This window comes from Octodon degus, unplaced genomic scaffold, assembly GCF_000260255.1.
Source record: "Octodon degus isolate 3935 unplaced genomic scaffold, OctDeg1.0 scaffold00466, whole genome shotgun sequence".
Classification (NCBI taxonomy): domain Eukaryota; kingdom Metazoa; phylum Chordata; class Mammalia; order Rodentia; family Octodontidae; genus Octodon; species Octodon degus.
The window spans coordinates 118,412-143,195 of record NW_004525042.1 but is presented as its reverse complement, the minus strand read 5'-3'; the positions used below and the strand labels follow the sequence as shown (position 1 = coordinate 143,195).

Here is a 24,784-nt window from a genome sequence, read left to right as displayed (position 1 = left end):
TATTAGTCAGAAAGAGTAAACATTCAAGACCCACCTACATACCGCCTAAATATAAGCATGATACAGGTCAAAAGGAAAAAGACATATCATACCTCATGTTGACTAATCAAAAACTGTTTAAGTGGCTCTTTACAACTTACCACCCAATGTACATTTAGAATATGTTTAAAAAGTCATTTCAGCTAAATCTTGGAAACAACCCAAATGCCCATCAGCCAAAGAATGGATTAAAAAAAAGATGTGGTATTTTTACACAATGGAATGTTACTCAGCTATAAAGAAAGATAAACTCAAGACATTTACAGGTAAATGGATGCAACTACAGACCATATTTACAAGCAAAATAAATCAGACTCGCATGTGTAAACATCGTATAATCTCCCTAGTGTAAGAAACTAAAAGAGTAAATAAGAGCCAAAAGGTACAGTAGATATTGTGAAAGAGAAAGAAACTGCTCAAAAGGAAAGAACAACTGGATTGAAGGAAAGGAGAACAGAGGGAAAAGGGAAAAAAAAACATATATATATATACACACACACACAAGATAGCTAAGATAATTATGCTATTATTTTCTGTTAGTTCATTGAAAGAAACTATATATATTTTTTTTCTTTTTTTTTTAATTTTAGGGAAGGGTCTACAGGGTGTTCAGGGTCTCACTACTAGATTGAACTCGTACTGATCTGGCTGTTTACAGATAGGCATGTGCCACCACGCCCAGTCTCCCAGTGTTTATATTGTTTGATCAGTTTTGTATGCCTATATCTTATAATCTGAGCAACTACTTTGAATATAACAACATGCAACATAACAACCATTGTCAATTTCCTAACTTTTTTTCAAATTCTGTACCATTTTATTGCTTTTATCTCTCTTTAAAATAAAAAAGTAATTTCATTTTAATGAAACCAGGAAGACATAACAGAAAATAATTAGTTTTTCACTATTGTGTGAACAACTTTGTGTCAAAGATTTCACAATGTAGATTGAATTCTGTAAAGGGCACAAACTCTGGAATTCTCTCAAGAAGTAAGTTAGCAAAACAGCCATTTAACTACTGAAGTTAAAATTTTAGTTTAAAAATTTTTCCACAGTGAAAACTGAGCCTCACTTGTGAATTTTATCAAACATTTGGGGAAGAAGTAACAACCATCTATATACACACATGTTCAGGATTTGAAGCCATAGTGTTATTTCCCAACTCAGTCTATAAGATCAGCATTACCCTGAAAGCAAAACCAAAGAAAATTACAATCAATATCTCTTATGGACATTAGTGAAAAAAATCTTTAAATACTTTGTGTGCGCTGGGAATTGAATTGCAAATCAAATCCAAAAATATATAAAATGAATGTACAATGACCTAGAGAGGTTGAGCTACAAAACCAGTCAATATTTTATTTTTATTTAAAAAAATTTTTTTGGTGGAACCAGGGATTGAACTCGGGCCCTGCGCTTGCCAGGGAAGTGCTTATTCCACTGAACCATCATCCTGGCCCAATATTTTAAAATTTATTTTTACTTTGAGGTAAATTCTCACCAAGTTTTCCAGATTGGGACCAAACTTGCAAGTCTCCTGCCTCAGCCTCTAACAATGCTGGCATTATAGGCATATAGGCATCCACCACAAAGTCTGGCTCTAACATACATTCTTGAATTAAAACTCAACAATTTAGGATTATCTCAAATTCTCTGGTTCTCTTACATCAGCTGGATTTCCAATAATTCAATTCAATTCAGATCAGTTCAGTTCAGTTCAGTTCAGTCCAGTCCAGTCAAGTCCAGTCCAATCTGATCCAATCCAATGCAATGCAATGCACTGCACTGCACTGCAATGCAATGCAATGCAATGCAATGCAATGCAATGCAATGCAATGCAATGCAATCCAATCCAAAACTATCCGAGTTAGCCCAAAGTCCACATTCACACAAGAGTGCTCCCATTTAAGATCTCTATCACATGTCTAGGTTGCCTCTCATTATTCATCTATAAGCTCTAGACTTTCCTCCAGTCTCTCCTAAAGACAATTCCTAGAACAGATTAAGAATTCAGAACACTACTTATGCTCATTGGCTTATTATATAGGATACAAGTCAAGAGCAACCAATGGAAGAGATGCATAAAACAAGACACGGGTGCAAGGCAGAGCCCTTGTGCCTCTCCAGGTATGCTTCTGTCTTTGTCTAGGTCACTGTAACAAAATGCCATAAACTGTGTAGCTTGTTAACAGTAGACATTTATTTTTCACATTTCTGGATACTTGAAGTCCAAGATAAAAGTTCTGGCACATTGGGTATCTAGTGAGGACCCCGTCTTTCAAATAAGGTGCCTTCCAGATGCATCCTCACAGAGTGAAAGGACGAAGATTCTTCTCAAGATTCTCTTTCCTGAAAGCTCTGCCTAAGGCCTCACCTCCCAATACCATCACCTTGGGGGCTTGGTCTCAACATATGAATTGGGGTGAGGGTACAAGCATACAGATCCTGCACACTCCCCCAGTTTATGTCCTTCACACACATAAAATGCATTCATTTCATCACAAAAACTTCAATAGTTTTAATATCAAATTATTGAAGGGGCCATTCTCTATAGTTTTTAGAGAAATGTGAGCGTGAAAAATGACTTAAAGATAGAATTATTCATCAGAAGTTAAGCATAACTTGTCAAGATGCCAAGCCTTCTGCCACTTTATAACAAAGATACACTTTCCTCCATTATTCAGTAGTATATACCTTATTTCCACTTGAGGCCTCATCAGAATAGTCTTTCCCATGCACGTATCTACCAGCATTATTTTCATCACTGTGGAGGGCCACCTGGGTGACTCTCCTTGAAAGAAGAGCAATTGTCTCCATTTTGGCTGTACCTGACCCTATTTCCATGTATTGATAGGTACAGAGCTGGTTAGGACTTTTTCTTATCCCTTCAATTGGTTTTAAGCAATGCATACTGGTCTAGCTGAGGTGCTGGTGATAGTCTTTGAAGATAGCAGGTGTGTTTCCCTGATAACCCCCACCTGCTGCTCTTTAATATGAGCTGGGTCAAGACAGGACAAAGAGCCAATGCTCCATGCTATTGACTAGAATCGAGCCTTCAGCCTCAGCCTCAAGATAAAGGCTATGACTTCCTGGGGCTTGAAAGATTACACATCAGAGCTGAAGCACTGGACCCAAAAATATTAGATAGTATCTCAAGAGTATAATGTAAATTACTTTTTCTACATAACCTTCTCTCTGCATATGACAGAGGTAAATGCAGGTCACCTACTTAAACCAGCTCACAGTACTCACCTACTTTCCTGCAACTCTCAGTCATTCATCCTCAAGTCATTCCTCCTTTATGATTGAATAAAACCTGGGTTCAGCCATGGGTCGAGGCCTTCACTCTGGATAGCCATCACCATGGCTGGACTTAGGACCCTTGGCTCCCCATAACTATAAATATGCCTTTGTGTCTTTATTCTCACCATGATTTGCACTGGAAGTGGTAGACTAGAATTAACTTCATGGGATTCCAATAACTTATCCATGGGATTCCAAATATAAACTTCTTGGACTGATACAAGGACCAAAAAGGGCTCTTTACACATGACCATGTAAGTAATCTCTAAAAAGATTGATCGTGTTTGCGGTTCTCCCCTTGTCTTCTGGGCTTTCTCCTGAATCACCCTTCACAGAGCTGTATGATTTTTCTAGAACATATCTCAATCCTCTTCAAGCCTTTGCCTGCCATCCAGTTTCAAAGTCATTTCCACATTCTCAGGTATGTGTTAGAGTAGCTCCCCACTCTCAGTGCCAATTTTCTGTATTCTATTCAGGATTCTGGTAGAGTGCTTTGCTAGTATATGTAAGGCCCTTGGTTTCATCCCTAGCACTAGGGGAAAAAAACAGAAAATAAATAGTTTATGATCAACAGGTTATTTGTCACCACTCTAAGGTGTGGGGTCCAAAATCAAGGCCCTGAAAGATTTGGTGTTTGTATACATCAGAAATAAAAAAATAAAGATCACAAGCACGACAATACTAATAGAACAAAAGCTACCAGGCAGGGCAAACAATGAAACAGTGGTGAACAAACAACAGACAAAGAACAAACAACAGGAAAGTAATATGAAAGATAAGCCAATACATATTTGTTCTAACCATCAAGGTAAATCATCTCAATTCACCAATAAAAAGAAACAGACTGGAAGACTATATCAAGAAGCAAGATCTCCCAGCATGCTGTGCTGGCCCTGACTATGGGGCGCACTGAGACTGGATGTGGTGGCACGTACCTATAATCCCAGCACTTGGGAAGCTTAAAACAGGAGAAACAAAAAAAAAAAAAAAAAACAGGAGAAACACTAAGAGTCTAATCTGTGTAGTGAGACCCTGTAGACTCTGTACTAAAATACATTTAAAAAATAAGAAGAAGCAAGATCCAACAATATGCCTCATACAAGAAACACACTTAACTCAAAAAGAAATGCATAGACTGGAAGTCAAAGGGTGGAAAACAATACTCTGCTACAGGCTTCCAGAGAAAGCAGGGGTAGCTATTCCATTTGCAGACAATTTGAACTTCAAGCCAAGCCTGATCAAAAGAAACAAGGAAGGTCACTGCATATTTGTTCAAGGAAGACTCCAAGAAGAGATAATCATAAATATATATACAGCAATTATTATAAATCCAACTATATAAAACAAGTATCAACAGACATGAAAAATCAAATAAGCACTAACAAAATTATAATGGGGGAATCCTAATGCCCCACTCTCTCAATTAGATAGATCTACTAGACAAAAACAAAAAGAAACTGAAAAGAAATAATCAGAATTAAATCATACCTATGAACAAACAGACATAGTAGATATATACAGAGAGTTCCACCACACAACATCAGAATACACATTCTTTTCCACTACACATGAAATGTTCTCAAATATAGACCACATTTCTGGGTGTTGGTGCATGCCTGTAATCCCAGCCATAGGGAAGCTGAGGCAGGAGGATAGTTGCAAGTTTGAGACCAGTCTACACTACAAAGTGAGTTCAAGGCCAGCTTGAACTGCATGGTGTGACTCTATCTCACAAAGACAAAATCAATCAAAGAAAACCCCCCAAATAGACCACATATTAGCCCACAGATCATGCTTAAGTAAATGCAGAGTAATTGAAATTATCCCACAAATATTATATGACCATAGTTCAGTGAAATTGGAAATGAATGGCAAAAGAAACCACAAAAGCTACATAATACATGAATATTAACACTCTCCTGAACAAACAATGGGACCCACAGGAAATTAAAGAAGTTAATCATATCTACAATTAAATCATAGTTTGTATACAACATGTGTGAATATATGAGATGCAATGAAAGCAGTCCTATGAAGGAAATTTATAGTAGTGAATTCTCACATTAGGAAAACAGAACACGATCAAATAAAAAACTTAATGCAAAACCTCAAACTTCTAGGAAAAGAAAAGGAAATCCAACCCAAAGATCATATGAGAGAGGAAATTATAAAGAGCAGATATTAATGCAATGGGGGTTAAGAAAACAATACAAAGATTCAATCAATTGAAGAGCTGGTTCTTTGAAAGATTAAGGATTAAGTAAAACTGACAAAGCATTAGCCAAGCTCATCAAAAATAAGAAAAGATTCAAATTCATGCAATTAAGAATGCAAAGAGTGAAATCACAATGGATTCTGCAGAAATAAAGAAGATCATCAATACCCAATTTGAAAATCTGTACTTGAATAACAACGAAAACATAAGGCCAGGGATATAGCTCAGCAGCACAGCACCTGCCAGCAAGTGCAAGTTTCTGAGTTAGGTTCCTGGTACATAAATTTTTTTTTTTTTTTTCGGAACCGGGGATTGAACTCAGGTCCTTGCACTTGCCAGGGAAGCGCTTATTCCACTGAGCCATCTCCCCAGCCCCAAAATTTTTTAAAAGATGGAAAACACAGAAGAAATGTACAGATTCCTAGACACAATCAAATTGCCAAAAAATGAATAAGAATAGAAAATGAAGAGGTTAAATTATCATTAATTGCAAATGACATGATATTTTACATAGAAGACGCCAAAATACTTCTAGATTTAATAACTAAATTCAGCAGTGTAGCTGGATACAAAGTCAGCACTCATAAATCAAGGGCATTCCTGTACACAAACAACAAACTCACTGAAAGGAATTAAGGAGACCACACCTTTCACAATAGCATTGAAACAAAATGAAATACTTAGGAATCACTTGGGGCTGGTGAGATGGCTCAGTGGTCTGAAGCACCTACTTAGAACAAGCTAAGCTAAACAAAGCACAGGGACTGCGGTTCAATCCCCCAGCACCACATGCCAGCCAGCCCCGCCCCCTGGTGGGCTGAGCTGGCCACACACACACACACACACACACACACACAAATAAATAAATAAATAAATGTTTAAAAAAAAAAAAAGGAATCACTCTAACAAAAGAAGTAAAAGATCTCCACATTGAAAACTATAGTACTCTCTAAAAGGAGATTGAAGAGGAGAGCAGAAAATGAAAAGATATCCCTTCCTCATAGATAGGAAGAACCAACATAGTAAAGATGGTCAAACTCTCAAAATTGTTATACAGATTTAATGCAATCCCAATCAAAATGCCATTAGCATACCTCACAGAACTAGAAAAAAAATTCCTAAGATTCATTTGACACCAGAAGTGACCTAGAATAGCAAAAATAAGACTCAGCAACAAAGTCAAAGCAGGGAATGTCACAAATCCTTACTTGAAATTATACTACGAAGTTGCTGTGATAAAATTAGAATGATTGAGGCTGAGGAGATAGATCAGTAGAATAAGCACTTGCCTGATAAGCGCAGGGTCCTGAGTTCAATCCCCAGTACTGCAAATAAATAAATAAATAAATAAATAAAATTAGCATAATTATGGGGAAAAAAAAAACAGACCTGAAGATCGATGGCCAAACACACTCAACTACCTTATCTTTGACAAATGATCCAAACATGTTCACTGGAAGAAAGACAGCTTCTTCAATAAATGATGCTGGAAAAACTGGCTTTCTACATGCCAAAGGCTAAAACCAAACATATGTCTATCATCATGCACTGAACTAAAGTCAGAATGGATCAAATACCTAAATATTAAAATAGAAACACTAAACCTTGGGCCAGCCAGATAGCTCAGCAGACTAAAGTGCCTGCCTTAGGCAGGCACAGTGACCAGGGTTCAATCCTCTAATGCTGTGCTGGACACACCCCCAGGGTGCACTGAGATGTGACTGGGACTGGGCATGGTGGTGCAATCCTGAAATCCCAGTGCTTGGGAGGCTGAAAATAGGAGGATCACTATGAGTCTGATCTGTGTAATGAGACCCTGTAGACCCTGTACTAAAAAAAAGAACACTAAATCTTCTGGAAGATAGAATAGGCAGAACTTGCAGAACCGGGGATTGAACTCAGGTCCTTGCACCTGTCAGGGAAGTGCGTATTCCACTGAGACATCTCCCCAACCAGAACTTTTGGAGACATAAGTGTGGTCAAAAATTTCATGGACAGGGGCTGGAGAGATGGCTCAGTGGTCTAAAGCACCTACTTAGAACAAGCTTGGCAAGGCATCAGGGACCGCGGTTCAATCCCCCAGCACCACATGCCAGCCAGCCCCGCCCCCTGGTGGGCTGAGCTGGCCACACACACACACACACCACTCTCTCTCTCTCTCTCTCTCTCTCTCTCTCTAATAAATAAAAATAAAAAAAAGAGTTTTAAAAAAAATTTCATGGACAAAACTCCAATTATAAAGGAAATAATACAAAGAATCAATAAATGAAATCTCATCTTATTAAAAAGCTTTTGCACATTAAAAGAAATCACCAATAGAGTGAAAAGACAACCAACCTGCAGAGTGGAAAAAATTTTAGCCAAGTGACCCACAGACAAAGGATTTCTATCTAGAATATACAAAGAATTGAAAAAAAAATCAAGCACCCCCAAAATTCAAAACCTAATCAAGAAATGGGTATTTCTCAGATGAAGAAATACCAATAGCAAACAAATGTATGAAAAACAAATTCAGCATCACTAGTTATTAGAGAGATGAAAAATAAAACAGCACTGAAATTCCATTCATCCTGGAAAGAATAGCTATCATCAAGAAGTCAACAAATGACAAATGCTGGAGAGGCTGTGGGGAAAAAAGAGCCCTTCTCTACTGTTGCTGGGAGTGTGTACTGGTGCAACCACTATGGAAATCAGTGTGGGGATTCCTCAAAACCTAGGACTAAAAGTCCCATTTGACCAAACTATTTGCTGTCTGGGTGTCTGCCTAGAAGAATTAAAAATATCCTATCACGGTGATATATGTATACTCAGAGGAGCGCAGTTTGGAATAGGTAAATCTCGGAAACAATCCGAATGCCAATCAATGGAGGAATGCATAAAAAAGTGTTCTTTTAATATAGTGGGAACTACTGTGCCATAAAGAAGGTCAAACTGGAGGCATTTCTAGGTAGGATGCAACTTCAGGTCATACTCTTAAATCAATAAATTGGACTCGCACGTGTAAACATTGTATTGACTCCCTGATGTGAAAAACTGAAAGACTTAATAAGAACTAAAATGTACAACAGATATGAGATGAGAAGACATCATTCAAAAGGAAAGAGGAGTTGGGAAAAGGAAGGAAGGGGAAAAAGTTATTTATTTATTTATTTATTTATTTATTTATTTGGTACAGGGTATCACTACACAGTTCAGACTCCCCAGCACTGGGATTTCAGGTGTGCATCACCATGACCAGTTTTGGTAGCCAGCATGGCATAGGGCAAGCACAGCATGTGGTACCAGGGATCAAACTCCAGTCCTTGAGTTTGCCAGGCACATGCTTAGACCACTGAGCTCTCTCTCCAGACCAGAAAAAAATTATTTTAAAAAGGATATAATGGAAACAAAGTTTTGTAAATAAGGAGGGAAAGAACAGTTGAAAGGAGGAGGGGGACTGGGACAATAAAAGGAATCAACATATATTATGTAGGGAGGAGAGAAGTTGAGGGAAAAAGAATAAAGAAATATTTTGTATTTTGTACAGGTATGAACTTCCTCTAATGAATGTAATCATTATATATATATATCTATAATGTACAATAAACTTAATTAAAAAGAAATAAATAAAAATGCCTGGGATTGTAGCTCAGTAGTAGAGTGCTTGCTTAACAGTCTTCAGTACTGCAAAATAAATAAATAAAATAAAGACATAACATGTATAGATCAGTGCTAGCCCCAGTTTCCAGCACCTGCTGGGGGTTTTATTTTTTTAAAGTAATTTTATTGAGAAACAAATAGCAAGGAGACAGTTTCAAAACCTATTATTAGCACAGTTTCAATAATTAATACATTGCATATTAGTGGTTATTCATTGTATAAGATGCATACATGATATCCTGTCCAGAGACACTATTAGACACTATTACCTATTCTTTCATGAAGAATTCTCTATTCATTGAATTAAGAGAATGCAGCTCTATGTCTATCCTATTTTGTTGGCCTTTTTTCCCATAATTTTATTGAGGAATGAATAGCAATGAGACAGTTTCTTTTTTTTTTAACAGTATGAAGAAAATAGTTTATTAGGAAACAAAACAATTCTTCTAAATAGTATGCTACTCAATTTGTAACCACTTGACCAAAATGTAACAGATAAATAATCTCAAATTTTAAAATAAACCCAGTGACCACACGTATTTTGGAAATTTCATTCATTTGCCTATTTATGAAAATAATTTCTATGGTTGGGATAAAATCATATACTTCTAAGTCACTCATTTCCATTGTAACATGCATATAAAACAATACATCTTTAGAGATAATTATTCTCTCTTCTTAATCCCATTACAGGCCCTTCCCTGCCTGTACTGACCAAGCTCAGATAGACGCACAGTAAAAGCACACAGCACTTGCTCTTCCCACTCTACAAAGGCTACTTCTCTGTTATTTATCTCTAATATGGCTCTCACCAAAAGCCAGTAAAAATTCCACATAAAGAAGAAACTGTCGCCTTCTCCATTCATTACTGCGCTGTGTCATTGCCATCTAGGATGTTGCTGCTGAGTGTGACCTTCTGCTTGCCTGTGTCAGGGTCCAGAGCTTCAGTGTTGCCTTCTCTTCCATCTGGTTTGTTCTCTTTTTGCTCTGCTTCTTTTCTGATATTTCTCACCATTTTTTGGACTCAAAAGTTACTGGAGGTTTCAGTCCATACTCAGCTGGATCCAACGCAGAGCAGCACAGAGCAGAAAGCAAACTTTCATGGTGGTGGCAAAGAGCAAGCCCAATGAGACAGTTTCAAACCAAACTGGTAGGACACTTTCAATAATTAACACATTGCATACATTCTTCCTAGTGGTTAATTGCTGTACAAGATGTGGACATGATATCCTATTTACAAACACCATTAGAACTTAAACTGCTGGGGGTTTTAAAAGATCTCCCCTGAGAATTGAGGGTGGACAGACAACTGCCGACTGGGAGAGCTGACTGTTGCCTGAGGGGGAAGAGGTAAGAAGGTCAAAGAGGTCAATCTGTTAAGTGTCTTTGGCAGGCCTGGCCTAGAGCCTGGTACCACATATTTATCACCTCATTTACTTTTCTCCAGAACACAAGGATCCCTTTCAGACAAGACAGGAAACTGAGACAGGACTCCACAGCTAGGACTTTCTGCATGACTTCAGTGTGGCTAACAACTGGGCCTCCTAGATGAACAAGATCAGTGCAACACACAGGGCAGGGCATTGCTGCCTATGGACAGCCCAGCATGGGCAGGCTTGACTTCTAGAAATGTTACTCTGGGTGGGGATCTGTGATTTCATGCTCTTATTATTCAGGTAGTTTCTTTCACTTGCTATTCTAACAATAAACATCTGGTTGCTGCAGAAGTTCATGCACAGAAATAGGGAACTGCCCTGTTTTCTACTTAATGAAATGTCCCCAGGCAGTAAGTCAGAGCTGGGTGGCTAAGGATGGGGACTCCCCACAGTTTTCCTTCTGCCATGCTGTGTTCTTTTCCTTCTGCCATGCTGTGTTCTTCCCAACATAGGATCATGGGAGGGCTGTTACACAAGGTCATGGACACCCAGTCTGTGGGCCAGGGAAGGAGGAAGTCAAAGTCAGGGGTCCAAAACTGTCCCATAGGCACTGCTACTTTGCAGTGGCTTTTTTAGAAGTCTTACCCCAGGACCTCTGCTTCTCCTTCTGTTGCTCACTTGTTCTCCCCAAGTAAGGGAAGAAGCAAAGTGTAGTATCTTAGCTGCCCAAATTACTACTCCCAAAGAATCAGGGCACATGAATAAGGCACAAGCGACCAGCAGTGGCTGCCCTGCCTTGGGCCTCCCTGTCTCAGGGAGGTCTTTTTTGAGAGGACACTCCTGTGCCCCATGGGTACAAGTTGAGATTCCCAGGAAACTTCCCACTGGCACAAAGCCAGTATGGGAAGCACACACAGGGCATTGTCATCCCAGATGCCCACCTTTGAGCGATGTTTGCAGGAGTCCACCAGTGGAAGAAACATCACTAGCCTGGTCCTTCCAGAGTCTAGGCAAGTGCCACCACTGCTGCCAACCCATGAGTCCTGGGGTGGCCTGCAGATGCTGGGGGGGGGGGGAGGCAACTCTGTGTCTACCTCCTTGCCAAAGTCGGAGGAAGCTCCCAGACTTCCTGAGGACTGGTCTTCTGCCTCCTCTGTGTCATCCACTGAGGTGTCCCCTGTTTTGGGAAGTGAGTTTGGGCCAAGCAGGGAGCCCTGTAAAAGTCCTGCTTCGGCCTCAAAGTGTCAATAACTTTAGTTATTTTGGCAATTTGAAAGTTGCTAGACTTCACTTTTTTGAAATCCTCATTTTGATTTTTTTCCTTAATTTGGGTTGCTCTGCTGCTAACAGGTCATCCAAAACTTTTCTTTGTTTTTAACAGAAATGTTTTAAAATACCTCATTGCTGGAAGTGGAAGCTAAGGTAGGAAGTGGCAGTGTGCCTGGGCCAGAGATGGTGTACAAGATGAGTTCTTAGGAAACTGAACCAGGTGGGACTGGACTCTGATGTCTTGGGCTTCTGTCTTGGTGCCTTTCTATGCAGATTATCCTCTTGTGATTTATCATTAGTTTGAGGATAAGGATTAGGGCCCCGTCTTTTCTTATCTCATGTTTAATGCATTCTTAAGAGGGACTCTGGTCCAGCATAGTGGCTGATATGGTTTGTCTCTATGGATGTCTCCTTAAGACCTTGGGCAGTCATGGGGCAGGATCCTAGAGCTTTTGATTGATTCATGGTCCAATGCTGGGATTATGGGTATAAGGGCTACATCCTCCATGGGTAGACAGCCCATGTACCATATAAGGCAGTGAAAAAAGCTTGTTTACTGCTACGCCTCCCTTTTTACTCTTGCTGCTTTTGCCACCATAAACTGTTGCCCCATACCATGTACCACTGATTTGGAGCCAGCCAAGTATGGACTGAAACCTCCACAAACTGTGAGCTAAGTAACCCTTTCCTTCCTTAATTCTGGGCATCTGGTATTTTGTCTCAGCAATGAAAGAAAAATAACGAAGACAGAATTTGGTACCAAAGAAGTGGGATCATTGTGTTGTTCAAGGGCCTTTGGGAATGGCTTGTAGGAAAAATTTGGAAATTTTAGAGATGTGGCCTGAAAGAGAAGAGCTGGAACATCTTAGGCTGTTCTGTGAGATTCTGGGCAGAGCTCAGAAGACCAGAAGACTAATAGAAATCCTGCCAACGCTTTACTTCTTATACTTTGTTTTTATACTTTTCTGCTGGATGGTTAAGACCAAGGTAAAGCAGGACCTATGCAACAAGAGTTGTAGCTTTTGGGTCTGAGAAGGTCAGTGAAATTCCCTCAGGATTTATCCTGAGATCCTGTACCTCAGATTGTAGAACCTTTGTCAGTGTCAGCCATGTGGATGAATCACGGCCATTGCTTGGCCAATGTGCTCTCTGTGAAAGCCTGAGAGAATGTTTTCTCTTCACGTGGCTCTCCTTAGGCACACTCTACATCATCGGTCACTTTCCTCTTTGGCCCCATAATCTCCTTGACCAGAAAATTTGGGACATTACCGAGTTACATGACGTTACAGTACAAGTTTTCATATGTCCTGAGTCTTAATTGACCTTGGAAGGCTAGGGCCAAAATGTTGGCTTTCCTTGCAGCCCTCCTTTTTCTCTAATTTTGGTCTGCAAACTTAGGTTGTTAACCATCCAGAAGACAAGCTTATTGTTATTACCATACAACCTAGGCTGTTAAGCTTAACCTCACTATCTGTCTGAATATCAAACATCTTAGGCATAACATGGAACAGGTATTGATATCTAGTATCATATCATCAAGTATCATATCATCAAGTATTGATATCTTGAACTTTAAGTCCCTATAGAATATGATGAAAAAACATAAAAATTAAGCCATGGTGTTATGTTGAGCTGTAGGGGACTCAGGTCAACAAATTCTGACATTGCCAGTGAAGCAGAAGACCCAATACCATTATGGACTATTGGACTCTTTTACAATATTTTGCTGAGTTTACACACCTATAATATTCAAATGACGGAACTTAACAAAAAAAAGGGGGGATACAGATGAATGTCAATTTTGTATCTATGTATTCAGTCGTTAGAATAGATATATAGTTACATTCTCTTAATGAATAGAGGGATTTGTTCTAATGGTGTTTGTAAATAGGATATCAAGTCCGCATCTTGTACAGCAATTAACCACTAGGAAGAATGTATGCAATGTGTTAATTATTGAAACTGTCCTACCAGTTTGGTTTGAAACTGTCTCATTGCTATTTGTTTCTCAATAAAATTATGGAAAAAGAGAAAAAAAGAAATCTTACCAATGAAGTCAGGGCTTGGGAGGACTGCACTGGCTGTTGGACTCCAGGTGATGCATGTTATAGCTTGACAAAGTTTGTCTGCATTTTGTATGTGTCCAGAGACTTTGCCTGAGACCAAGATTAAGGGCAGCAGACTAATTAATCTGGCAGAAGAAATTTCAAAGCAGTCTAATGTAGAGGCAGTGGCACAGCTACTGTTGGAAGCTTTTAGGCAAGATTCTTGTTGAGAATCAAGAACAAAGAGGTCAAACGTTGTGAGTTTGAAAGGAACCTACAGAACAGCTGTGTACTACCAATATAGAGCTGAGAAGATCTCCATTGCTGAGATTGCTGAGAAAAAATGGGCTGAGGGCATCACTAGAAGCAGCAAGTCTCTATCCTTTGTAGCCTTAAACCTGCAAAAGTGAAAGACTGCTTTGAGAACACTGAGGAATACAATGTTCTGTGGTTGGTTCCAGGATGGCAGGGGTATTGAGAACTTGTTTCGCAGAATCAGGCTGAGAGTTCTCAGTACAGGCAATGAAGCCCTACAGTGAATAAAGAAGAGGAGTAAATGCCTTCTTAGGCAAGCACAGGGACTGAGGTTTGATCTCTGGCACCCCTGGACACACTGAGCTGGCCATGGGACCAGGCTGATGTGGTGGTACATACCTTTACATAATCCCAGTGCTGGAGAGGCTGAAAACAGGAAGATCACTATAAGTCTGTGCTGTGTAATGAGACTTTGTACCAAATACATAAATAAATAAATAAATAAATAAATAAATAAATAAAAGCCTGGCTATTGCTCCAGCTGGCAGCAGACCTTGGCATCATCTACATGGTGCTGATTTTGTGTCCATGTGAATATAGGGGATCTGGGGTTAAAAAGGCTTCCACCCAGATTTCAGAAGAAGGCCTGGGAGGCCAGGCAGTGAGCCTGAGACGGCAGTGTGTGAAGCTGTGAGGATGAAACCAAAAGTGCAATGGAGACTCCAGAAGTTTGAAGAAGTCAGGAATGTACACTATCTAAGGAAAACTGCAAGGAGAGAGCAAAACATGCCTAAGAGAGAACCATGGGAGCTACAACCACCAGAAGTGCCATAGAGGTAGAGCCACATGGAGCTCATAATTTGCCACAGATTGCCTCACTTGCTGTACGTGGAACTACAAGACTTAATGTTTGCCCTGCTGGATTTTGGACTTGTTTTGGTCCCATTCCTTTATGTCCCCATGTTTGTACTTTTTGGAATAGTAATGTTTATGTGTGCCACTGAATGTTGGAAGTGTTTAACTATTCATTTGTACAGAGGCTTGCAGCTAAGAGTTTCCATTAGATTTTGTAGGAGAGTTGGAACTTGGATTTTTAAGCAATGCTGAAAACTGTTAGGATTTTGGCAATTCTTAGAGATGAGCTAAAATTCCTTCTGTGTAAAGGGATGTGCATGAGTCATTGAGGGGACTGGGCAGAATGTCATGGTTTGTGTCTAGATGCCCCCTCAAAGCCTCAAGCAGTCATGTGGCAGGCTTCCTGTTTGATTCATCCGCAGTCCAATGTTTGGATTATGGGTGTGAGTGCTACATCCACCCAGGAATCGGTAGCCTGCATATAATATAAGGAAGAGAAATAGGCTTGCTCAAGCCCTTTTACTCTTGTTGTTTTGCTGTTTTCCTCTGTCATAAACTGTTGCCCTATGCCTTGTGCCAGCCAAGTATGGACTGAAACCTCCACAAACTGCGAGCTAAATAAACCTTTTTCTTCTTAATGTTGGTGCTGGGTATTTTGTTTCAGATAAAGGAGAAAAGTAACCAAGACAGTAGCACATGCCTGAAATCACAGACTGAGGCAGGAGAATTCCCATGAGCTTAAGGCCCGATGTTGTTTCAAAATGAAAAAGAGAAAAGAAAAAAGGGATTCTGCTTGGCCTCATTTAGGTCCTTGTAGGACTAATGTTGCATCACCCATTTGTCTGTGGCTCAGGTACCAGAATTAACAGTGAGGACCAAAGCCTCAAGACCAAAGTGGTGGAGGATGTGCTTTGCATTTAGAAAAAACAATTCTTATATGACTTAGTGGGCCAGGCTTGTAATAAAAATGAAGAAATCTTAGCAGCAAATGTAACATATAACAGAGCCCACACCACATGTAAAGAAAATACTGTCATGTTGGTATGTAAACTGGAATATAGCCAGAGATTCTTTTTTTTTTTTTAGCAAGAAATCCAGATTTTTTTTCATGTTAATGTCTTGATTCTTTCAAATGTTGTCAGCTAATTAAGAATATTGCAGGGATGTAATGAAACACGCCTATGAGCCAGATGAGGCTTTAGGCCATGATGAGTTTTCAAGCCTCTAGTTGAGGTAGACAATACAACAAATTCCACTCCAATCCAGGGCTGCTCCCAGAGGAGAGTCAGGGGCTATCCCTGGAGTCTATGTGGATTTCCCCCTTCTCTGCAGTGACTCCTAAGAGAGCATTTCCAGACATAAAAAGTGAGAGGCTCTTACAGTTATAAGCAGCTGGAGTAGGTGGGTCTTGGAAGGTGCTGGCCAGTCCTCCTTGTGGTTAATACAATCCATTAGGCCCCTTGTCAAGGCCTGAGCCAACTGCTACAAGAAACCTAGATTATCTAGGACTCTCCAGAGAAACAGAAATGATAAGACATGCGGACAGCCCTAATTTATAACAGTACAACTTACAATGATTTGACTTAGCATGAGTTTATAGAGCCAAAGCTCCATCACAGGCTAAGAAGCATCTGTGCATGTACATGCACATGTGCACTCAGGAGTTCTTGATTCATTATGAAGGCCCAAGAACTCTCACAATCTGCCATTTCAATGTTGAGACCCAGGAAAGCTGGTAGCATAGCTTGAAGGGCTGGGGGTTAAAAAGCCACTGGAGTAGATTCCATTGTGAGCAAAGGCCTAAGAACCAGGAAGACTGAGGACATTGATAATCCAGGCCACAGCTCACACAGGCAGGCTGAAGAAATTTCATGTTCTTCTACCTTTTTTTTTCTACTCAGGCCCTTGGTAGATTAGATGGGGCCCACTTACATTGAGGAGAGTCATTTGTTTACTCAACTCACATTGCTAATTCAGATGGTAATCTCTTCTGGAAACATACTCACAGACATAACCAGAAATAACATTTAACTCCATATGTAGGCATCCTGTGACTCAATTGAGTTGTTAAGTCCAATTCACTATCCTAACCAAGAATAAAGGCAAGCTATGAATAGTAGGAAGACCAAGAGGCAAATTGATGATCTTAACATCATGTATAAGTATGGGGCCAGAGGGGAGAAGGTTACATAAACAGAGTACCAACTCTTAACTAGGGAAGGGCACTGAGGCAGGAAGAAAGTCAGAGAATGCTTCTACAGGTTATATATTTTACTTCACTTGTGTTGGTTGCAAGGAATGCAGAATTGATAGTCGCTGTTCCAGTTCTGCTTGCTTCTGTTTCTTTTTCTTTCTTTCTTTTTCTTTTTTCTTTTTTTTTTTTTTTTACAGAACTGGGGATTGAACTCAGGCCCTTGCGCTTGCCAGGGAAGCACTTATTCCACTGAGCCATCTCCCCGGCCCCGCTTCTGTTTCTTAGAAATGGCTAAGAACTATTTCATAGTGGAATGCAACCGCTGATCATGCACTGAAAGCTCTATGATGCATAGCTGATCACAATGATGAACACTGTATAACCCAATCCCCAAATGACAAGCCATTCTGCCTCTGTACTTCCTGCTTGCTTATTTTATATAAGCCCTAGACCACCAGATAGTTTGGGAATGATCCCAATCACTGCCCACTGATGTAAATAAATCTGCCTCCAAATCCTGGGTGTTATGGTGTTTCTGCATGCAGATGCACTAAAGCTGCCTATCAGGGGTAGAATGGACACTTTAAGATGGCAAGGCGTCAAGGGTATGGGCCTTGACTACGCTAGGAACTGCAGTTGCAGGACTGTTCTGCTTGTGATAGTTAATTGTGTCAATCTGAGTAAGAAACACCCAATTAAATTGGATTAGCTTAGTTCTGGGTGTAGCTGAGAGGATTTACTGAAGACAGAAGATACCCCCTCCCCAGGGAGGCTTGTTGCCTGGATGATATAAAAGCAAAACAAAGGAAGCCTTGATTCTGTTTCTTCAGAGGTGCTCCCGTCTTCACCTTCACCTTGGATGTTGCCTCCTGGCTTTCACTGCAGACCCTACAGATTTCAATGACAGACTCTTCGACCTCCTAATACTGTATAAACTGACATGAAATACTACTGTGAGGTCCAGATCCTTAACTGGATCTTTCAGATATCCAACAAGCAGATTTTTGCACTCTTCAACACCTGGGAGCCACTCTAGGCCAATCCTGTAAATTCTTACATACTTATATATCTTGCATTAAATGTTTCTCTGGTAAGTATCGACTGATATACCAGTCTTAGGACTTAGGATCTCCACTCTCTTTCACCCAGCTGCTTCTGCTTCAGCTTATTTCTACTTTCTCTTTGTCCTTACTCTTACAGCCTTTCCATTCTGGAAAAGTGGAGAGATAAGTCCTTCCTTCCTTTGGATGGCAGAATACAGAAAGCTCACCTCTGCCATCTTACCAGCAGATCTTAGTCACATGGCTACATTCAGGAGCATTATAGCCAGATTTCTGTTTATTATAGAAAAAAAAAAAAAACCAAAAAAAAAAAAGGACAATGGATATTAGAGAACCATTAAGTCTCTTATATAGCTTTTATTTTTATGTTTTTCCCCCGATTATGAAATCAATACATATTGCCAGGAATCTAGTAATCCAGTAATTCAGTAATTCAGGCTTATCTAGCATGTCTGTTCCACTAGGTTGGAACTCCAGTCACACACACACACACACACACACACGTATCCATGAAAAGATATATGGATCATATAATTTTTTGTGATTTTTTTCTTAACAATATACTCTAATAACTTTTCTTGTGTCAACAAATGCAGATCTGCATTACTAGTATAGTTCTTGTGGCATAAGGCATTTTTGGACCATAATTTCTAGAATCACTTACAATGAACTGGGAGATGGGCGTTGTCTTGGTTACTCTTCTCTCATTGTTTGGACAAATACCCTACACTCAAAATTAGGAAAGGAAAGGTTTATTTAGCTCACAGTTACAGGAGGTTTCAGTCCATTCTTGGCTGGCTCCAAGGCAGAGGGGTACAGAGCAGAGAGCTTCCATTCCTGCCGGCAGCAAAGAGCAGAGAGCAAAGAAGAGGCAGCAGCTCAGGCAGCTAGCTAGCCTCCCTCCCCTCTTTACATTGTAATGCAGAGTATCTGCTCCAGGGCACTTACACTCAATCCCAGCATTGGATCATAAATCAATCACAAACTCCAGAAGCTGCCCCATGACTGCATAAGGCTTTGGGGGGACAACTAGACACAAACCATAATAGGTGCGATCTGTAGTGATTGTAAATGAGCAACAGTCTGTGGAAGAATCTTTGTCCATTTTTATTACTTTTTCTATTTATTTTGTGGCAGGGTCTCACCATGTAGTACAGGTTGGCCTTGAACTCATTTATGTAACAAAGGCTGGTCAGCTGGTCTCAGACTCATGGCAATACTTCTACTTCAGCCTCTCAAGTGCTGGGATTATAGATGTGTGCCACTATGCCCAGGTATTTCTGTTATTTTCTAAGCACAAATTCCTAGCAGGGGCTAATTGTTGGGTTAAAAATATTGTAACCCTTTAGTTAAAAAATGTGCCCCCCAAAAGCTCCTGTGTTCAGAGGATGTACTTTCAGAAGGCGACTGGATCATGACAGCTCTAACTTCATCAGTGGATTAATCCATCAATAAGATTATAAGGTGATGGCATACTGGGAAGTGATGGAAACAGAAGTGGAACCTAACTGAAGGTGTGAAATCAGGGACTTTATCAGCCCTCAGCCCCTTCTTTTCTGGCTCTCTTGCTTTCTCTCTCTTGCTTTTTCTCTTCTGTTGACTTCCAAGAGGTAAGACGCTTTCCTGTGTCATCCCCTTCCACCATGCAGTTATGCCTTACCTTCTTCACAGTAGAATGGAACCAGCCAACCATGAACTGAAAACTCTCAAACTGTGAGTCAAAATAAGCTCTCCCTCCTTTTAAATAGACTTTTCTGGTATTTCACCATAGTAACAGAATAACCCAGACATACACTTTTTGAAGCTTCAGATTTCTACTGCCAAATGGCCCCCTAAAGTTGTACAAATGTATACACCTGCCTTTTGTTTCCTTCTACAATGCCACTGATCAACTAAGAGATGAGATTGTTTTTTAGTAACACACTATAGAAATGATCCCTGAAAGTACAGCCTTGGGAAAGATTGTTTTTTAAGAATGTGTATTGGGGCCAAGGAGATGGTTCAGTGGAATAAGTGCTTCCCTGGCAAGTGCAAGGGCCTGAGTTCAATCCCTGGTTCTGAAAAAAAAAAAAAAAAAAAAAAAAGATTAAGAATGTGTATCCACCTGATTTCAAATGAGTGAGCATCTTATCAAATTTCTTGGCCATTTTTATCTTTTTTATGAACTGCCAGTTCACATCCAGAAAGGAAGAGAGCCAGAAAAGAAGGAGCTGAGGGCTGATAAAGTCCCTGATTTCACACCTTCAGTTAGGTTCCACTTCTGTTTCCATCACTTCCCAGTATGCCATCACCTTATAATCTTATTGATGGATTAATCCACTGATGAAGTTAGAGCTGTCATGATCCATTTGCCTTCTGATAGCAAATCCTCTGAACACAGGAGCTTTTTTTTTGGCGGAACCCAGGATTGAACTCAGGCCCTTGCGCTTGCCAGGGAAGCGCTTATTCCACTGAGCCATCTCCCCAGCCCCTGAACACAGGCGCTTTTGGGGGGACATTTTTTAACTAAAGGGTTACAATATTTTTAATCTAACAATTAGCCCTTGCTAGGAATTTATGCTTAGAAAATAACAGAAATACCTGGGCATAGTGGCACACATCTATAATCCCAGCACTTGAGAGGCTGAAGTAGAAGAATTGCCATGAGTTTGATACCTGCAGACCAGCCTGGGTCTTCATTTTTACTTTAATAGGACTTCTTTATTTTAATTTGGAGGAAATTCATATGTTAAAGATAACATTAGCAAACTCTTATATAACAAGCACTGTTCTAAGTAGCTGAGATGTTTATTCATTTAATCTTTCCAATAATTTTATAGTGAAGTACTGTTAAAATCCCATTTTGTAGAAGATTGTGAAAAAAGATATTCAGTTTTCCCAGTGCTCAATAGTTGTATAGCTTGAAAGATGCCAAACTGGAACTCAATCTCAGCAGTCTAGTTCTAGATCTTAGCTTTTAACCACTAGACATTCTAATTAATATTAACTATATTAATGACATAATTGTTTTATAAACTCTTTTGTATTTAGGACAGGGTGTACAGGGTCTCACTGTATAGATTGGATTCATATTGATCCTCCTGTTTACAGTCTCCCAAGTGCTGGGATTACAGGAGCGCACCACCATGCCTAGTCTAAAACTATTTTTTCACATTTATCATTTGTCTTTTGACTTCAAAGTTTTAAAATTCATTTTCCATTTATATGGTCAACTCTTAATCCTTTGCATATGGATTATATTCCACTTTGGGCCTTAAAGGATGGAAAAATGAAGTGTGGGTAGGAGGGCAAGGAGTAATTGTTACTTTTCAAATGTACCAGAACTTTCTGGTGAACATGTTAAAGTATCAGAAGGGCTTGTGGTGCTATAGGGTCTCTTACCATATATATATATATATATATATATATATATTTTGGGGGGGGTACTGGGGAATCCAACCTTGTGCTTGCCAGGCAGACACTTTTGCCAGTGAACTATCTCCTGGGTCTCTCTTATTCTAAATTACTTCTACAACACATTGACCTACCAGCCTCTGCTATATAACTGAGGAACATAACATTATTAACTCTCAATAATATCCTGATTTGTTAGTATTTTCTTTCCACCTAGTGTCCATTGCTGTCATCATATTCCATTTGATACTTCTCTGCTGTGCTTGGGATAGACATGAACAATACACTCATTGGCTCTGGGAGGTCCATCCCCTCCATAGCACAAAACCTACACTATGGTTCAGTGGGCCTGTTCTCTCTTTTCTGAATACATTTTTCTCACATATGGTATAGGCCTCCCTAAATCCTGCCCATCCTTTAAGCCTGAGCTCATTTTCCTTTTTAGTTGATTGTTCATTTGAGGCTACAATAAACTTCAAAGGAGCTGAGACTACTATACCTTCCCAACTCATTTACTGTTTATTCCATGTACCAAAATGAATAATAAAAGGATAGCTGACTAAGGGTAGCAACTACCAATCCCAGTTCATAAACGTAACTGTATTACTAAATGTAAAGTGCTGTTTCCTCTGGTTCTGTTATGAATGAGATCTCGTTTGCTTTTTGTTGTTTGATTGTTGTCCATTAAGCTATAGTGAACAGGGACAAATCAGGTTCAACAACCATAGACTCCAACAGCTGGCCTTAAAGGGGACTTCAGTGATTTCTGGAGTCCGCCTATGAATAAACCTCAAAATAAGAAAAATTAAGGGCAACTTTGCAAAACATTTATATATTTGAAGACAAAATATAGCATTTCAACGTGAATGGAAAAAAATTTAAAGGGATAAAAGATGTTAGGCATAACTTTGCCAGAGGGGAAAACTGAGGAACTAACACGGGGCTCGCCCGAGGTTTCAGTGACTGCTGAAGGGAAAGCAAACCGAGCTAAAAACGAACCGCGGGGATCTAACAAGGGGCGCAAAAGCCCCAAACCTCCCACACCAGGACAGCAGCCGTACAGCCCTGCCGGATGCGGCCTATCTTTCACGCCCGAAGGCGGGGCCTAGAGGACTCCGCCCTCGCCATGCTCTGTCCCCCAATAGGAGGAGAGTTGTCAGGATGGGTGGGCCAGGTCCGCCTCCTCAACTGCTGCCCCGCGCACAGCGGGCTCAGTCGCCGCCTTCCAATGAAGTATGGATGAGCCGAGCTCTGCTAAGGCGAAAGGATGGCATGTACGTCAATCAGAGAGCTCGCCAATGGGGTCGCGCGCTTCCCGCGGCGTCCGCCCCCGCCTCAGTCTCCCGGCGCCCGCGTTGCCTTACCTTAGGCCGCCGCGGCGGCGCCCGCTCACGCCTGCATCCGGGTCTTCCTGCGCTGCTCTCGGCGCGCGGCGGAAGGCGGCAGGAGGCGTGAGGGACGGGCTATGGCGGCGGGAGCGGCGGCAGCGGCGACGGGGGTCGGCCTTTGCGAGTCTGAGGTGGGTACGACGGGAGCGATGGCGAGTGCGAGCCCGTCGCCATTTTCTCTCAGACCCAGGGCGGCGGGCTGCAGGACTGAAGAGTTGTAGACGGACCTGCGGCTTGGGACCCGTGAGGTGGCTGGGCCCCCTCAGCGGACCCTGCCTTAGGGTGGGCGGATAGCGGAGGCTGAAGCCTCCCTGGACGCAGGCGGGGGAGGGGTGCCGCGTGGCTTTGGCGGCCTTGCCCCAGCCCCCTCCGCTTCCCGCCCAGCTCTACACCGACGGGGCGGGGGAGGGGGGGTCATTCTTCGCATTCCTTACCCCGCCCCTCCCCCTGCTTCAATCAAACTTGGGGCGGGCGGAAGTTCCGCCTTCTACCCTGCGCCAGTTGGCCGGCGCCGCCTCCTGCTGTGGCATGATTGGTCACGATTGCTGCCAGGGTCTCTATGACGTCACTTCCGCTATCAGGTTTGTGGGCCGGGGAGACCTTGGCCTTGGGGGTTGGGTTGAAGGAGTGAAGGTAGGAAGTGCTGGGGGAGGGCTGGATCGGGAAGGCGCGGGCGGTAAGGGCGGGAGAGCCGGGTCTGGCTCCTTGCCCTTGCTCAGTTCAGCTCGACCAAGTGCGCCCTCCAGTTTTGGGAGCAGCTGCTGAGACTGGAGGTCCGCTTCAGCGGCCGTCCTTGGTGAGGGGGAGGGGAGTAGGAAAACCGGAGGAAATTGTATCCTAGGGGACGGGGTTAGAGATTTGCGGCTCGGTGTCACCGGAAACAGCGCGGGTCTTTTGACTAGATAGCTGCAAACTTGTAGAACCGAGTGCCTCTTTAAAGGCTGGCTAATAAACTTCCTTCGGCATTCTGGAGTGTGAACAGTTATGGTAACCTTTGTGTCCTTGGCCAGCAGTGCCCTGTGCTCTTTCAACTTTTTACATTAGGTTCCATGGCAGAAGTGATGGTGTGTATTGTTGAACTTTTTGGTTTAAAAAATTGTTTTAATTTATGAGAGGGTACGCGGGAAAATGACCTTAGAAATAGTGCTAAAATCTTCACGTAATGAGTTTATTTTTTAAAAAACTTGGTTGTGAAATTTTTCTCGACACTTGGGTTCCTAGGGTTGAAATATCATTTAATGTTCTTTTGTGTGTGTGACAGTCCTGTGGTTAGTGTACTCAGGGAATATACGTGTTGTAACAATTTGAAAGTTGAATTTAGTGAGGATGTTTGATTTAGGACAATTGTTTAAAATGTTTGAAACAACTTTCAAAAAGTATGCTGTCATAACATCTAAGTAAAGTTATGACTGTCGTTTTAAAACTTGTCACTTAAGCACAGATAGAGTTGGAGTGGGAAAAAATTCAGCTCTTGGATAGTTGCAGAGACAGTGATAACTAGAAGATATTTATTTTGAACAGGCTTTCCACCACCCTCACAAATGAAGTTCTCTTGAATTTGAGACTCCTGAATTTTCCAAGTATGAAAAGTTGGAGGGAGCCTTCATGGTGGTGCATGTCTGCAGTCACAACACTGGGAGGTTGAGCTAATAGGGTCACAAGTTAAGCTGGACAGTTAAACACACTTTGAGAGGGCACGGGTGAGGGGAGATTTGAGGTACCTCCGTGGGTTCAATTCGTAATGCTGTTTTA

At 41.1% G+C, this 24,784-nt stretch overlaps 1 pseudogene; it reads right to left on the bottom strand.

Moving 5' to 3' along the window:
- Window positions 1-20,103: 20,103 nt before the first annotated feature.
- Window positions 20,104-20,205, bottom strand: LOC111814741 (annotated as a pseudogene).
- Between the last annotated feature and the right edge of the window lie 4,579 nt (window positions 20,206-24,784).